Source organism: Salmo salar, chromosome ssa28, assembly GCF_905237065.1.
Source record: "Salmo salar chromosome ssa28, Ssal_v3.1, whole genome shotgun sequence".
NCBI lineage: Eukaryota > Metazoa > Chordata > Actinopteri > Salmoniformes > Salmonidae > Salmo > Salmo salar.
The window spans coordinates 26,126,184-26,143,288 of NC_059469.1; the positions used below are offsets into that span (position 1 = coordinate 26,126,184).

The following is a 17,105-nucleotide window of genomic DNA, read 5'->3' on the forward strand; positions in this document are numbered from 1 at the left end:
CCCCTGCCTCTGTCTTAATGAGTGGTGTGTAGACAGCCTCTGTCTTAATGAGTGGTGTGTAGACAGCCTCTGTATTAATGAGTGGTGTGTAGACAGCCTCTGTCTTAATGAGTGGTGTGTAGATACAGCCTCTGTCTTAATGAGTGGTGTGTAGACAGCCTCTGTCTTAATGAGTGGTGTGTAGACAGCCTCTGACTTAATGAGTGGTGTGTAGACAGCCTCTGTCTTAATGTGTGGTGTGTAGACAGCCTCTGTCTTAATGAGTGGTGTGTAGAGACAGTCTCTGTCTTAATGAATGGTGTGTAGATACAGCCTCTGTCTTAATGAGTGGTGTGTAGACAGCCTCTGTCTTAATGAGTGGTGTGTAGATACAGCCTCTGTCTTAATGAGTGCTGTGTAGATACAGCCTCTGTCTTAATGAGTGGTGTGTAGACAGCCTCTGTCTTAATGAGTGGTGTGTAGACAGCCTATGTCTTAATGAGTGGTGTGTAGACAGCCTCTGTCTTAATGAGTGGTGTGTAGACAGACTCAGTCTTAATGAGTGGTGTGTAGACAGCCTCAGTCTTAATGAGTGGTGTGTAGACAGCCTCTGTCTTAATGAGTGGTGTGTAGACAGCCTCTGTCTTAATGAGTGGTGTGTAGACAGCCTCAGTCTTAATGAGTGGTGTGTAGAGACAGCCTCAGTCTTAATGAGTGGTGTAGAGACAGCCTCTGTCTTAATGAGTGGTGTGTAGACAGCCTCTGTATTAATGAGTGGTGTGTAGAGACAGCCTCTGTCTTAATGAGTGGTGTGTAGACAGCCTCTGTATTAATGAGTGGTGTGTAGACAGCCTCTGTCTTAATGAGTGGTGTGTAGACAGCCTCTGTCTTAATGAGTGGTGTGTAGACAGCCTCTGTCTTAATGAGTGGTGTGTAGACAGCCTCTGTCTTAATGAGTGGTGTGTAGACAGCCTCTGTCTTAATGAGTGGTGTGTAGACAGCCTCTGTCTTAATGAGTGGTGTGTAGACAGCCTCTGTCTTAATGAGTGGTGTGTAGACAGCCTCTGTCTTAATGAGTGGTGTGTAGCCAGCCTCTGTCTTAATGAGTGGTATGTAGATACAGCCTCTGTCTTAATGAGTGGTATGTAGATACAGCCTCTGTCTTAATGAGTGGTGTGTAGCCAGCCTCTGTCTTAATGAGTGGTATGTAGATACAGCCTCTGTCTTAATGAGTGGTGTGTAGCCAGCCTCTGTCTTAATGAGTGGTATGTAGATACAGCCTCTGTCTTAATGAGTGGTATGTAGATACAGCCTCTGTCTTAATGAGTGGTGTGTAGCCAGCCTCTGTCTTAATGAGTGGTATGTAGATACAGCCTCTGTCTTAATGAGTGGTGTGTAGCCAGCCTCTGTCTTAATGAGTGGTGTGTAGCCAGCCTCTGTCTTAATGAGTGGTGTGTAGACAGCCTCTGTCTTAATGAGTGGTGTGTAGCCAGCCTCTGTCTTAATGAGTGGTGTGTAGCCAGCCTCAGTCTTAATGAGTGGTGTGTAGACAGCCTCTGTATTAATGAGTGGTGTGTAGACAGCCTCTGTCTTAATGAGTGGTGTGTAGCCAGCCTCTGTCTTAATGAGTGGTGTGTAGACAGCCTCTGTATTAATGAGTGGTGTGTAGACAGCCTCTGTCTTAATGAGTGGTGTGTAGACAGCCTCTGTCTTAATGAGTGGTGTGTAGACAGCCTCTGTCTTAATGAGTGGTGTGTAGACAGCCTCTGTCTTAATGAGTGGTGTGTAGACAGCCTCTGTCTTAATGAGTGGTGTGTAGACAGCCTCTGTCTTAATGAGTGGTGTGTAGCCAGCCTCAGTCTTAATGAGTGGTGTGTAGACAGCCTCTGTCTTAATGAGTGGTGTGTAGACAGCCTCTGTATTAATGAGTGGTGTGTAGACAGCCTCTGTATTAATGAGTGGTGTGTAGCCAGCCTCAGTCTTAATGAGTGGTGTGTAGACAGCCTCTGTCTTAATGAGTGGTGTGTAGACAGCCTCTGTCTTAATGAGTGGTGTGTAGACAGCCTCAGTCTTAATGAGTGGTGTGTAGACAGCCTCTGTCTTAATGAGTGGTGTGTAGACAGCCTCTGTATTAATGAGTGGTGTGTAGCCAGCCTCTGTATTAATGAGTGGTGTGTAGCCAGCCTCTGTCTTAATGAGTGGTGTGTAGACAGCCTCTGTATTAATGAGTGGTGTGTAGACAGCCTCTGTCTTAATGAGTGGTGTGTAGACAGCCTCAGTCTTAATGAGTGGTGTGTAGACAGCCTCAGTCTTAATGAGTGGTGTGTAGACAGCCTCTGTATTAATGAGTGGTGTGTAGACAGCCTCTGTATTAATGAGTGGTGTGTAGACAGCCTCTGTATTAATGAGTGGTGTGTAGACAGCCTCTGTATTAATGAGTGGTGTGTAGACAGCCTCTGTATTAATGAGTGGTGTGTAGACAGCCTCTGTCTTAATGAGTGGTGTGTAGACAGCCTCAGTCTTAATGAGTGGTGTGTAGACAGCCTCTGTATTAATGAGTGGTGTGTAGACAGCCTCAGTCTTAATGAGTGGTGTGTAGACAGCCTCTGTATTAATGAGTGGTGTGTAGACAGCCTCTGTCTTAATGAGTGGTGTGTAGACAGCCTCTGTATTAATGAGTGGTGTGTAGACAGCCTCTGTATTAATGAGTGGTGTGTAGACAGCCTCAGTCTTAATGAGTGGTGTGTAGACAGCCTCTGTATTAATGAGTGGTGTGTAGACAGCCTCTGTCTTAATGAGTGGTGTGTAGACAGCCTCTGTATTAATGAGTGGTGTGTAGACAGCCTCTGTATTAATGAGTGGTGTGTAGACAGCCTCTGTCCTCTGCATCATCATGGTGTGGCCAGAGTCACTTTGCTTCTTGAAAGTCCAATAACGTGGAAACTTGACAGCTGACCTGCAAAACATTTTGGGACTGTATTATGAACAGTGGACTAATGAAAACAATACTAAATGAGTGTAGTTCCCCTTTAACAGCTGGGTAGGGATGCTAACTTCACACCCCTCACATTGTACCACTAACTCAGACATAACGCCCCTTGAATCCATCAATTCCGCAAGCCCTCCTCCACCCATCATGCCCTACTACAGTCCATGGTCAGGGGACTCAGTAATGTGTAATTTTAACAGACTTGCCCGGAAGGGCCCGTGCATTTCCGAACACAACTGCTGCAGTAGAGAGAGAGAGAGAGAGAGACATTAACCTGCTGTAGTAGAGAGAGAGAGAGACATTAACCTGCTGTAGTAGAGAGAGAGAGACATTCACCTGCTGTAGTAGAGAGAGAGAGAGAGAGAGAGAGACATTCACCTGCTGTAGTAGAGAGAGAGAGAGACATTAACCTGCTGTAGTAGAGAGAGAGAGACATTAACCTGCTGTAGTAGAGAGAGAGAGACATTCACCTGCTGTAGTAGAGAGAGAGAGAGAGAGAGAGAGACATTCACCTGCTGTAGTAGAGAGAGAGAGACATTAACCTGCTGTAGTAGAGAGATAGAGACATTAACCTGCTGTAGTAGAGAGATAGAGACATTAACCTGCTGTAGTAGAGAGAGAGAGAGAGAGAGACATTAACCTGCTGTAGTAGAGAGAGAGAGAGAGAGAGACATTCACCTGCTGTAGTAGAGAGAGAGAGAGACATTAACCTGCTGTAGTAGAGAGAGAGAGACATTAACCTGCTGTAGTAGAGAGAGAGAGAGAGCGAGAGAGACATTAACCTGCTGTAGTAGAGAGAGATAGAGACATTAACCTGCTGTAGTAGAGAGAGAGAGAGACATTAACCTGCTGTAGTAGAGAGCGAGAGAGACATTAACCTGCTGTAGTAGAGAGAGAGAGACATTAACCTGCTGTAGTAGAGAGATAGAGACATTAACCTGCTGTAGTAGAGAGATAGAGACATTAACCTGCTGTAGTAGAGAGAGAGAGAGACATTAACCTGCTGTAGTAGAGAGCGAGAGAGAGACATTAACCTGCTGTAGTAGAGAGAGAGAGACATTAACCTGCTGTAGTAGAGAGAGAGACAGAGAGACATTAACCTGCTGTAGTAGAGAGAGAGAGAGAGAGACATTAACCTGCTGTAGTAGAGAGAGAGAGACATTAACCTGCTGTAGTAGAGAGAGAGAGAGAGAGAGAGAGACATTAACCTGCTATAGTAGAGAGAGAGAGAGAGAGAGAGACATTCACCTGCTGAAGTAGAGAGAGAGAGAGACATTCACCTGCTGTAGTAGACAGAGAGAGAGACATTCACCTGCTGTAGTAGAGAGAGAGAGAGAGACATTCACCTGCTGTAGTAGAGAGAGAGAGAGAGAGAGAGAGAACATTCACCTGCTGTAGTAGAGAGAGAGAGACACAAACCTGCTGTAGTAGAGAGAGAGAGAGAGAGACATTCACCTGCTATAGGAGAGAGAGAGAGAGAGAGAGAGACATTAACCTGCTGTAGTAGAGAGAGAGAGAGACATTAACCTGCTGTAGTAGAGAGAGAGAGACATTCACCTGCTGAAGTAGAGAGAGAGAGAGAGACATTCACCTGCTGTAGTAGAGAGAGAGAGAGAGAGACATTCACCTGCTGTAGTAGAGAGAGAGAGAGAGAGACATTAACCTGCTGTAGTAGTGAGAGAGAGAGAGACATTAACCTGCTGTAGTAGAGAGAGAGAGAGAGACATTAACCTGCTGTAGTAGAGAGAGAGAGAGAGAGACATTAACCTGCTTTAGTAGAGAGAGAGAGAATAACCTGCTGTAGTAGAGAGAGAGAGAGACATTAACCTGCTGTAGTAGAGAGAGAGAGACATTCACCTGCTGTAGTAGAGAGAGAGAGGGAGACATTAACCTGCTTTAGTAGAGAGACATTAACCTGCTGTAGTAGAGAGAGAGAGAGAGAGAGAGACATTCACCTGCTGTAGTAGAGAGAGAGAGAGAGACATTAACCTGCTGTAGTAGAGAGAGAGAGAGAGAGACATTAACCTGCTGTAGTAGAGAGAGAGAGACATTCACCTGCTGTAGTAGAGAGAGAGAGAGAGACATTAACCTGCTTTAGTAGAGAGAGAGACATTAACCTGCTGTAGTAGAGAGAGAGAGAGAGAGAGAGAGAGAGACATTCACCTGCTGTAGTAGAGAGAGAGAGAGAGACATTAACCTGCTGTAGTAGAGAGAGAGAGAGAGAGAGAGACATTAACCTGCTGTAGTAGAGAGAGAGAGAGAGAGACATTAACCTGCTGTAGTAGAGAGAGAGAGAGAGAGACATTAACCTGCTGTAGTAGAGAGAGAGAGACATTAACCTGCTGTAGTAGAGAGAGAGAGAGAGACATTAACCTGCTGTATTAGAGAGAGAGAGAGAGACATTAACCTGCTGTAGTAGAGAGAGAGACATTCACCTGCTGTAGTAGAGAGAGAGAGAGAGAGACATTAACCTGCTGTAGTAGAGAGAGAGAGAGACATTCACCTGCTGTAGTAGAGAGAGAGAGAGACATTAACCTGCTGTAGTAGAGAGAGAGAGAGAGAGAGAACATTAACCTGCTGTAGTAGAGAGAGAGAGAGAGAGAGAGACATTCACCTGCTATAGGAGAGAGAGAGAGAGAGAGAGACATTAACCTGCTGTAGTAGAGAGAGAGAGACATTAACCTGCTGTAGTAGAGAGAGAGAGAGAGAGAGAGAGAGACATTAACCTGCTGTAGTAGAGAGAGAGAGAGACATTCACCTGCTATAGTAGAGAGAGAGAGAGAGAGACATTAACCTGCTGTAGTAGAGAGAGAGAGAGACATTAACCTGCTGTAGTAGAGAGAGAGAGAGAGACATTAACCTGCTGTAGTAGAGAGAGAGAGAGAGACATTAACCTGCTGTAGTAGAGAGAGAGAGAGCGCATTAACCTGCTGTAGTAGAGAGAGAGAGAGAGAGACATTAACCTGCTGTAGTAGAGAGAGAGAGAGACATTCACCTGCTGTAGTAGAGAGAGAGAGAGAGACATTAACCTGCTGTAGTAGAGAGAGAGAGAGCATTAACCTGCTGTAGTAGAGAGAGAGAGAGAGAGAGAGAGAACATTCACCTGCTGTAGTAGAGAGAGAGAGAGAGAGACATTAACCTGCTGTAGTAGAGAGAGAGAGAGAGACATTAACCTGCTGTAGTAGAGAGAGAGAGAGAGACATTAACCTGCTGTAGTAGAGAGAGAGAGAGAGAGACATTAACCTGCTTTAGTAGAGAGAGAGAGAGAGAGAGAGAGAGACATTAACCTGCTGTAGTAGAGAGAGAGAGAGAGACATTAACCTGCTGTAGTAGAGAGAGAGAGAGACATTAACCTGCTGTAGTAGAGAGAGAGAGAGAGAGAGAGAGACATTAACCTGCTGTAGTAGAGAGAGAGAGAGACATTCACCTGCTGTAGTAGAGAGAGAGAGAGAGACATTAACCTGCTGTAGTAGAGAGAGAGAGAGAGACATTAACCTGCTGTAGTAGAGAGAGAGAGACATTAACCTGCTGTAGTAGAGAGAGAGAGAGAGAGACATTAACCTGCTGTAGTAGAGAGAGAGAGAGAGACATTAACCTGCTGTAGTAGAGAGAGAGAGAGACATTAACCTGCTGTAGTAGAGAGAGAGAGAGAGACATTAACCTGCTTTAGTAGAGAGAGAGAGACATTAACCTGCTGTAGTAGAGAGAGAGAGAGAGACATTAACCTGCTTTAGTAGAGAGACATTAACCTGCTGTAGTAGAGAGAGAGAGAGAGAGAGAGAGAGAGACATTCACCTGCTGTAGTAGAGAGAGAGAGAGAGAACATTAACCTGCTGTAGTAGAGAGAGAGAGAGAGAGACATTAACCTGCTGTAGTAGAGAGAGAGAGACATTCACCTGCTGTAGTAGAGAGAGAGAGAGAGACATTAACCTGCTGTAGTAGAGAGAGAGACATTAACCTGCTGTAGTAGAGAGAGAGAGAGAGAGAGAGAGAGAACATTCACCTGCTGTAGTAGAGAGAGAGAGAGAGAGACATTAACCTGCTGTAGTAGAGAGAGAGAGAGAGAGAGACATTAACCTGCTGTAGTAGAGAGAGAGAGAGAGACATTAACCTGCTGTAGTAGAGAGAGAGAGAGAGAGACATTAACCTGCTGTAGTAGAGAGAGAGAGAGACATTAACCTGCTGTAGTAGAGAGAGAGAGAGAGAACATTAACCTGCTGTATTAGAGAGAGAGAGAGAGAACATTAACCTGCTGTAGTAGAGAGAGAGAGACATTCACCTGCTGTAGTAGAGAGAGAGAGAGAGAGACATTAACCTGCTGTAGTAGAGAGAGAGAGAGACATTAACCTGCTGTAGTAGAGAGAGAGAGAGACATTAACCTGCTGTAGTAGAGAGAGAGAGAGAGAGAGACATTAACCTGCTGTAGTAGAGAGAGAGAGAGAGAGAGAGACATTCACCTGCTGTAGGAGAGAGAGAGAGAGAGAGAGACATTAACCTGCTGTAGTAGAGAGAGAGAGACATTAACCTGCTGTAGTAGAGAGAGAGAGAGAGAGAGAGAGACATTAACCTGCTGTAGTAGAGAGAGAGAGAGACATTAACCTGCTGTAGATAGAGAGAGAGAGAGAGAGACATTAACCTGCTGTAGTAGAGAGAGAGAGAGACATTAACCTGCTGTAGTAGAGAGAGAGAGAGAGACATTAACCTGCTGTAGTAGAGAGAGAGAGAGAGACATTAACCTGCTGTAGTAGAGAGAGAGAGAGACATTAACCTGCTGTAGTAGAGAGAGAGAGAGACATTAACCTGCTGTAGTAGAGAGAGAGAGAGAGACATTAACCTGCTGTAGTAGAGAGAGAGAGAGACATTCACCTGCTGTAGTAGAGAGAGAGAGAGAGAGAGAGAGAGACATTCACCTGCTGTAGTAGAGAGAGAGAGAGAGAGACATTAACCTGCTGTAGTAGAGAGAGAGAGAGACATTAACCTGCTGTAGTAGAGAGAGAGAGAGAGAGAGAGAAAAGCATTAACCTGCTGTAGTAGAGAGAGAGAGAGAGAGACATTCACCTGCTGTAGTAGAGAGAGAGAGAGAGACATTAACCTGCTGTAGTAGAGAGAGAGAGACATTAACCTGCTGTAGTAGAGAGAGAGAGACATTCACCTGCTGTAGTAGAGAGAGAGAGAGAGCATTAACCTGCTGTAGTAGAGAGAGAGAGAGAGAACATTAACCTGCTGTAGTAGAGAGAGAGAGAGAGAGACATTAACCTGCTGTAGTAGAGAGAGAGAGACATTAACCTGCTGTAGTAGAGAGAGAGAGAGACATTAACCTGCTTGTAGTAGAGAGAGAGAGAGAGAGAGAGAGAGACATTAACCTGCTGTAGTAGAGAGAGAGAGAGAGACATTAACCTGCTGTAGTAGAGAGAGAGAGAGAGAGACATTAACCTGCTGTAGTAGAGAGAGAGAGAGAGACATTCACCTGCTGTAGTAGAGAGAGAGAGAGAGCATTAACCTGCTTTAGTAGAGAGAGAGAGACATTAACCTGCTGTAGTAGAGAGAGAGAGAGAGAGAGAGAGAGAGAGACATTCACCTGCTGTAGTAGAGAGAGAGAGAGAGACATTAACCTGCTGTAGTAGAGAGAGAGAGAGAGAGAGACATTAACCTGCTGTAGTAGAGAGAGAGAGAGAGAGACATTAACCTGCTGTAGTAGAGAGAGAGAGAGAGAGACATTAACCTGCTGTAGTAGAGAGAGAGAGAGACATTAACCTGCTGTAGTAGAGAGAGAGAGAGAGACATTAACCTGCTGTATTAGAGAGAGAGAGAGAGAGACATTAACCTGCTGTAGTAGAGAGAGAGAGACATTCACCTGCTGTAGTAGAGAGAGAGAGAGAGAGACATTAACCTGCTGTAGTAGAGAGAGAGAGAGACATTAACCTGCTGTAGTAGAGAGATAGAGACATTAACCTGCTGTAGTAGAGAGAGAGAGAGAGAGAGAGAGACATTAACCTGCTGTAGTAGAGAGAGAGAGAGAGAGAGACATTCACCTGCTAGTAGAGAGAGAGAGAGGAGAGAGAGAGACATTAACCTGCTGTAGTAGAGAGAGAGAGAGACATTAACCTGCTGTAGTAGAGAGAGAGAGAGAGAGAGAGAGACATTAACCTGCTGTAGTAGAGAGAGAGAGAGACATTCACCTGCTGTAGTAGAGAGAGAGAGAGAGAGAGAACATTAACCTGCTGTAGTAGAGAGAGAGAGAGAGACATTAACCTGCTGTAGTAGAGAGAGAGAGAGAGACATTAACCTGCTGTAGTAGAGAGAGAGAGAGACATTCACCTGCTGTAGTAGAGAGAGAGAGACGTTAACCTGCTGTAGTAGAGAGAGAGAGAGAGAACATTAACCTGCTGTAGTAGAGAGAGAGAGACATTCACCTGCTGAAGTAGAGAGAGAGAGAGAGACATTCACCTGCTGTAGTAGAGAGAGAGAGAGACATTCACCTGCTGTAGTAGAGAGAGAGAGAGAGAGAGAGAGAACATTCACCTGCTGTAGTAGAGAGAGAGAGAGAGAACATTAACCTGCTGTAGTAGTGAGAGAGAGAGAGACATTAACCTGCTGTAGTAGAGAGAGAGAGAGAGACATTAACCTGCTGTAGTAGAGAGAGAGAGAGAGAGACATTAACCTGCTGTAGTAGAGAGAGAGAGACATAACCTGCTGTAGTAGAGAGAGAGAGACACATTAACCTGCTGTAGTAGAGAGAGAGAGAGAGAGAGAGAGAGACATTAACCTGCTGTAGTAGAGAGAGAGAGAGACATTTCACCTGCTGTAGTAGAGAGAGAGAGAGAGACATTAACCTGCTGTAGTAGAGAGAGAAAGAGAGACATTAACCTGCTGTAGTAGAGAGAGAGAGACATTAACCTGCTGTAGTAGAGAGAGAGAGAGAGAGAGAGAGAGAGACATTCACCTGCTGTAGTAGAGAGAGAGAGAGAGAGACATTAACCTGCTGTAGTAGAGAGAGAGAGAGAGAGAGACATTAACCTGCTGTAGTAGAGAGAGAGAGAGAGAGACATTAACCTGCTGTAGTAGAGAGAGAGAGAGAGAGACATTAACCTGCTGTAGTAGAGAGAGAGAGAGACATTAACCTGCTGTAGTAGAGAGAGAGAGAGAGAGACATTAACCTGCTGTATTAGAGAGAGAGAGAGAGACATTAACCTGCTGTAGTAGAGAGAGAGAGACATTCACCTGCTGTAGTAGAGAGAGAGAGAGAGAGACATTAACCTGCTGTAGTAGAGAGAGAGAGAGACATTCACCTGCTGTAGTAGAGAGAGAGAGAGACATTAACCTGCTGTAGTAGAGAGAGAGAGAGAGAGACATTAACCTGCTGTAGTAGAGAGAGAGAGAGAGAGAGAGAGAGACATTAACCTGCTGTAGTAGAGAGAGAGAGAGAGAGAGAGACATTAACCTGCTGTAGTAGAGAGAGAGAGAGAGAGAGACATTAACCTGCTGTAGTAGAGAGAGAGAGAGAACATTAACCTGCTGTAGTAGAGAGAGAGAGAGAGAGAGAGAGAACATTAACCTGCTGTAGTAGAGAGAGAGAGAGAGACATTAACCTGCTGTAGTAGAGAGAGAGAGAGAGAGACATTAACCTGCTGTAGTAGAGAGAGAGAGACATTAACCTGCTGTAGTAGAGAGAGAGAGAGACATTAACCTGCTGTATTAGAGAGAGAGAGAGAGACATTAACCTGCTGTAGTAGAGAGAGAGAGACATTCACCTGCTGTAGTAGAGAGAGAGAGAGAGAGACATTAACCTGCTGTAGTAGAGAGAGAGAGAGACATTCACCTGCTGTAGTAGAGAGAGAGAGAGACATTAACCTGCTGTAGTAGAGAGAGAGAGAGAGAGACATTAACCTGCTGTAGTAGAGAGAGAGAGAGAGAGAGAGAACATTAACCTGCTGTAGTAGAGAGAGAGAGAGAGAGAGACATTAACCTGCTGTAGTAGAGAGAGAGAGACATTCACCTGCTGTAGTAGAGAGAGAGAGAGAGACATTAACCTGCTTTAGTAGAGAGAGAGACATTAACCTGCTGTAGTAGAGAGAGAGAGACATTCACCTGCTGAAGTAGAGAGAGAGAGAGAGACATTCACCTGCTGTAGTAGAGAGAGAGAGAGACATTCACCTGCTGTAGTAGAGAGAGAGAGAGACATTCACCTGCTGTAGTAGAGAGAGAGAGAGAGAGACATTAACCTGCTGTAGTAGTGAGAGAGAGAGAGACATTAACCTGCTGTAGTAGAGAGAGAGAGAGAGAGAGACATTAACCTGCTGTAGTAGAGAGAGAGAGAGAGAGACATTAACCTGCTGTAGTAGAGAGAGAGAGAGAGAGACATTAACCTGCTGTAGTAGAGAGAGAGAGACATTAACCTGCTGTAGTAGAGAGAGAGAGAGAGACATTAACCTGCTGTATTAGAGAGAGAGAGAGAGAGACATTAACCTGCTGTAGTAGAGAGAGAGAGACATTCACCTGCTGTAGTAGAGAGAGAGAGAGAGAGAGACATTAACCTGCTGTAGTAGAGAGAGAGAGAGACATTCACCTGCTGTAGTAGAGAGAGAGAGAGACATTAACCTGCTGTAGTAGAGAGAGAGAGAGAGAGACATTAACCTGCTGTAGTAGAGAGAGAGAGAGAGAGAGACATTAACCTGCTGTAGTAGAGAGAGAGAGAGAGAGAGAGAGAGAGACATTTACCTGCTGTAGTAGAGAGAGAGAGAGAGAGAGAGACATTAACCTGCTGTAGTAGAGAGAGAGAGAGCATTAACCTGCTGTAGTAGAGAGAGAGAGAGAGAGAGAGAGACATTAACCTGCTGTAGTAGAGAGAGAGAGAGACATTAACCTGCTGTAGTAGAGAGAGAGAGAGAGACATTAACCTGCTGTAGTAGAGAGAGAGAGAGACATTAACCTGCTGTAGTAGAGAGAGAGAGAGAGACATTAACCTGCTGTAGTAGAGCGAGAGAGAACATTCACCTGCTGTAGTAGAGAGAGAGAGAGAGAACATTAACCTGCTGTAGTAGAGAGAGAGAGAGACATTAACCTGCTGTAGTAGAGAGAGAGAGAGAGAGACATTAACCTGCTGTAGTAGAGAGAGAGAGAGAGAGACATTAACCTGCTGTAGTAGAGAGAGAGAGAGAGAGAGAGAGAGACATTAACCTGCTGTAGTAGAGAGAGAGAGAGAGAGAGACATTAACCTGCTTTAGTAGAGAGAGAGACATTCACCTGCTGAAGTAGAGAGAGAGAGAGAGACATTCACCTGCTGTAGTAGAGAGAGAGAGAGACATTCACCTGCTGTAGTAGAGAGAGAGAGAGAGAGACATTAACCTGCTGTAGTAGAGAGAGAGAGAGACATTCACCTGCTGTAGTAGAGAGAGAGAGAGAGAGACATTAACCTGCTGTAGTAGTGAGAGAGAGAGAGACATTAACCTGCTGTAGTAGAGAGAGAGAGAGACATTAACCTGCTGTAGTAGAGAGAGAGAGAGCATTAACCTGCTGTAGTAGAGAGAGAGAGAGAGAGACATTAACCTGCTTTAGTAGAGAGAGAGACATTCACCTGCTGTAGTAGAGAGAGAGAGAGAGAGAGAGAGAGAGAGAACATTCACCTGCTGTAGTAGAGAGAGAGAGAGAGAACATTAACCTGCTGTAGTAGAGAGAGAGAGAGCATTAACCTGCTGTAGTAGAGAGAGAGAGACATTCACCTGCTGTAGTAGAGAGAGAGAGAGAGACATTAACCTGCTTTAGTAGAGAGAGAGACATTAACCTGCTGTAGTAGAGAGAGAGAGAGAGAGAGACATTCACCTGCTGTAGTAGAGAGAGAGAGAGAGACATTAACCTGCTGTAGTAGAGAGAGAGAGAGAGAGAGACATTAACCTGCTGTAGTAGAGAGAGAGAGAGAGAGACATTAACCTGCTGTAGTAGAGAGAGAGAGAGAGAGACATTAACCTGCTGTAGTAGAGAGAGAGAGAGAGAGACATTCACCTGCTGTAGTAGAGAGAGAGAGAGAGAGAGACATTAACCTGCTGTAGTAGAGAGAGAGAGAGAGACATTAACCTGCTGTAGTAGAGAGAGAGAGAGAGAGACATTAACCTGCTTTAGTAGAGAGAGAGAGACATTAACCTGCTGTAGTAGAGAGAGAGAGAGAGAGAGAGAGAGAGAGAGAGACATTCACCTGCTGTAGTAGAGAGAGAGAGAGAGACATTAACCTGCTGTAGTAGAGAGAGAGAGAGACATTAACCTGCTGTAGTAGAGAGAGAGAGACATTCACCTGCTGTAGTAGAGAGAGAGAGAGACATTAACCTGCTTTAGTAGAGAGAGAGACATTAACCTGCTGTAGTAGAGAGAGAGAGAGAGAGAGACATTCACCTGCTGTAGTAGAGAGAGAGAGAGAGACATTAACCTGCTGTAGTAGAGAGAGAGAGAGAGAGAGACATTAACCTGCTGTAGTAGAGAGAGAGAGAGAGAGACATTAACCTGCTGTAGTAGAGAGAGAGAGACATTAACCTGCTGTAGTAGAGAGAGAGAGAGAGACATTCACCTGCTGTAGTAGAGAGAGAGAGAGAGGAGACATTAACCTGCTGTAGTAGAGAGAGAGAGAGACATTAACCTGCTGTAGTAGAGAGAGAGAGAGAGAGAGACATTAACCTGCTGTAGTAGAGAGAGAGAGACATTAACCTGCTGTAGTAGAGAGAGAGAGAGAGAGAGAGACATTCACCTGCTGTAGTAGAGAGAGAGAGAGAGACATTAACCTGCTGTAGTAGAGAGAGAGAGAGAGAGAGACATTAACCTGCTGTAGTAGAGAGAGAGAGAGAGAGACATTAACCTGCTGTAGTAGAGAGAGAGAGAGACATTAACCTGCTGTAGTAGAGAGAGAGAGAGACATTCACCTGCTGTAGTAGAGAGAGAGAGAGACATTAACCTGCTGTAGTAGAGAGAGAGAGAGACATTAACCTGCTGTAGTAGAGAGAGAGAGAGAGAGAGAGACATTAACCTGCTGTAGTAGAGAGAGAGAGAGAGAGAGAGAGAGACATTCACCTGCTGTAGTAGAGAGAGAGAGAGAGAGAGACATTCACCTGCTGTAGGAGAGAGAGAGAGAGAGAGAGAGACATTAACCTGCTGTAGTAGAGAGAGAGAGAGACATTAACCTGCTGTAGTAGAGAGAGAGAGAGAGAGAGAGAACATTAACCTGCTGTAGTAGAGAGAGAAAGAGACATTCACCTGCTGTAGGAGAGAGAGAGAGAGAGACATTAACCTGCTGTAGTAGAGAGAGAGAGAGACATTAACCTGCTGTAGTAGAGAGAGAGAGAGAGACATTAACCTGCTGTAGTAGAGAGAGAGAGAGACATTAACCTGCTGTAGTAGAGAGAGAGAGACGTTAACCTGCTGTAGTAGAGAGAGAGAGAGACATTAACCTGCTGTAGTAGAGAGAGAGAGACATTCACCTGCTGAAGTAGAGAGAGAGAGAGAGACATTCACCTGCTGTAGTAGAGAGAGAGAGAGAGAGACATTCACCTGCTGTAGTAGAGAGAGAGAGAGAGAGAGAGAGAGACATTAACCTGCTGTAGTAGAGAGAGAGAGACATTCACCTGCTGTAGTAGAGAGAGAGAGAGAGAGACATTAACCTGCTGTAGTAGTGAGAGAGAGAGAGACATTAACCTGCTGTAGTAGAGAGAGAGAGAGAGACATTAACCGGCTGTAGTAGAGAGAGAGAGAGAGAGACATTAACCTGCTTTAGTAGAGAGAGAGAGAGAGACATTAACCTGCTGTAGTAGAGAGAGAGAGAGACATTAACCTGCTGTAGTAGAGAGAGAGAGAGAGACATTAACCTGCTGTAGTAGAGAGAGAGAGACATTAACCTGCTGTAGTAGAGAGAGAGAGACATTAACCTGCTGTAGTAGAGAGAGAGAGAGACATTAACCTGCTGTAGTAGAGAGAGAGAGAGAGACATTAACCTGCTGTAGTAGAGAGAGAGAGAGAGACATTAACCTGCTGTAGTAGAGAGAGAGAGACATTAACCTGCTGTAGTAGAGAGAGAGAGAGAGCATTAACCTGCTGTAGTAGAGAGAGAGAGACACATTAACCTGCTGTAGTAGGGAGAGAGAGAGAGAGAGACATTAACCTGCTGTAGTAGAGAGAGAGAGAGACATTAACCTGCTGTAGTAGAGAGAGAGAGACATTAACCTGCTGTAGTAGAGAGAGAGAGAGACATTAACCTGCTGTAGTAGAGAGAGAGAGACACATTAACCTGCTGTAGTAGAGAGAGAGAGAGAGAGAGAGAGAGACATTAACCTGCTGTAGTAGAGAGAGAGAGAGAGACATTCACCTTTAGTAGAGAGAGAGAGAGAGACACATTAACCTGCTGTAGTCGAGAGAGAGAGAGACATTCACCTGCTGTAGTAGAAAGAGAGAGAGACATTCACCTGCTGTAGTAGAGAGAGAGAGAGAGACATTCACATGCTGTAGTAGAGAGAGAGAGACATTAACCTGCTGTTGTAGAAAGAGAGAGAGACATTCACCTGCTGTAGTAGAGAGAGAGACATTCACCTGCTGTAGTAGAGAGAGAGAGACATTCACCTGCTGTAGTAGAGAGAGAGAGAGACATTAACCTGCTGTAGTAGAGAGAGAGAGAGACATTCACCTGCTGTAGTAGAGAGAGAGAGACATTAACCTGCTGTAGTAGAGAGAGAGAGAGAGAGAGAGAGAGACATTAACCTGCTGTAGTAGAGAGAGAGAGAGAGAGAGACATTCACCTGCTATAGGAGAGAGAGAGAGAGGGAGAGAGAGAGACATTAACCTGCTGTAGTAGAGAGAGAGAGACATTAACCTGCTGTAGTAGAGAGAGAGAGAGAGAGAGAGAGACATTAACCTGCTGTAGTAGAGAGAGAGAGAGACATTCACCTGCTAGTAGAGAGAGAGAGAGAGAGAGAGAGAGACATTAACCTGCTGTAGTAGAGAGAGAGAGAGACATTAACCTGCTGTAGTAGAGAGAGAGAGAGAGACATTAACCTGCTGTAGTAGAGAGAGAGAGAGACATTAACCTGCTGTAGTAGAGAGAGAGAGACGTTAACCTGCTGTAGTAGAGAGAGAGAGAGAGACATTAACCTGCTGTAGTAGAGAGAGAGAGACATTCACCTGCTGAAGTAGAGAGAGAGAGAGAGACATTCACCTGCTGTAGTAGAGAGAGAGAGAGACATTCACCTGCTGTAGTAGAGAGAGAGAGAGAGAGAGAGAGACATTCACCTGCTGTAGTAGAGAGAGAGAGAGAGAGACATTAACCTGCTGTAGTAGAGAGAGAGAGAGAGACATTCACCTGCTGTAGTAGAGAGAGAGAGAGAGCATTAACCTGCTGTAGTAGAGAGAGAGAGAGAGAGACATTAACCTGCTTTAGTAGAGAGAGAGAGAGAGAGAGAGAAGACATTAACCTGCTGTAGTAGAGAGAGAGAGAAGACATTAACCTGCTGTAGTAGAGAGAGAGAGAGAGAGAGAGAGCATTAACCTGCTGTAGTAGAGAGAGAGAGAGAGACATTCACCTGCTGTAGTAGAGAGAGAGAGAGAGACATTAACCTGCTGTAGTAGAGAGAGAGAGAGACATTAACCTGCTGTAGTAGAGAGAGAGAGAGAGACATTAACCTGCTGTAGTAGAGAGAGAGAGAGAGAGAGAGAGAGACATTCACCTGCTGTAGTAGAGAGAGAGAGAGAGAGACATTAACCTGCTGTAGTAGAGAGAGAGAGAGAGAGAGACATTAACCTGCTGTAGTAGAGAGAGAGAGAGAGACATTAACCTGCTGTAGTAGAGAGAGAGAGAGAGAGACATTAACCTGCTGTAGTAGAGAGAGAGAGACATTAACCTGCTGTAGTAGAGAGAGAGAGAGAGACATTAACCTGCTGTAGTAGAGAGAGAGAGAGAGACATTAACCTGCTGTAGTAGAGAGAGAGAGACATTCACCTGCTGTAGTAGAGAGAGAGAGAGAGAGACATTAACCTGCTGTAGTAGAGAGAGAGAGAGACATTCACCTGCTGTAGTAGAGAGAGAGAGAGACATTAACCTGCTGTAGTAGAGAGAGAGAGAGAGAGACATTAACCTGCTGTAGTAGAGAGAGAGAGAGAGAGAGAGAACATT

General features: G+C 45.0%; 1 protein-coding gene across 2 annotated transcripts in view; it reads left to right on the forward strand.

The window, feature by feature from the left end:
* LOC106589707 (inactive heparanase-2) overlaps positions 1-17,105 on the forward strand; it is a 258,129-nt gene that overhangs the window by 58,268 nt on the left and 182,756 nt on the right. The window lies entirely within an intron of this gene.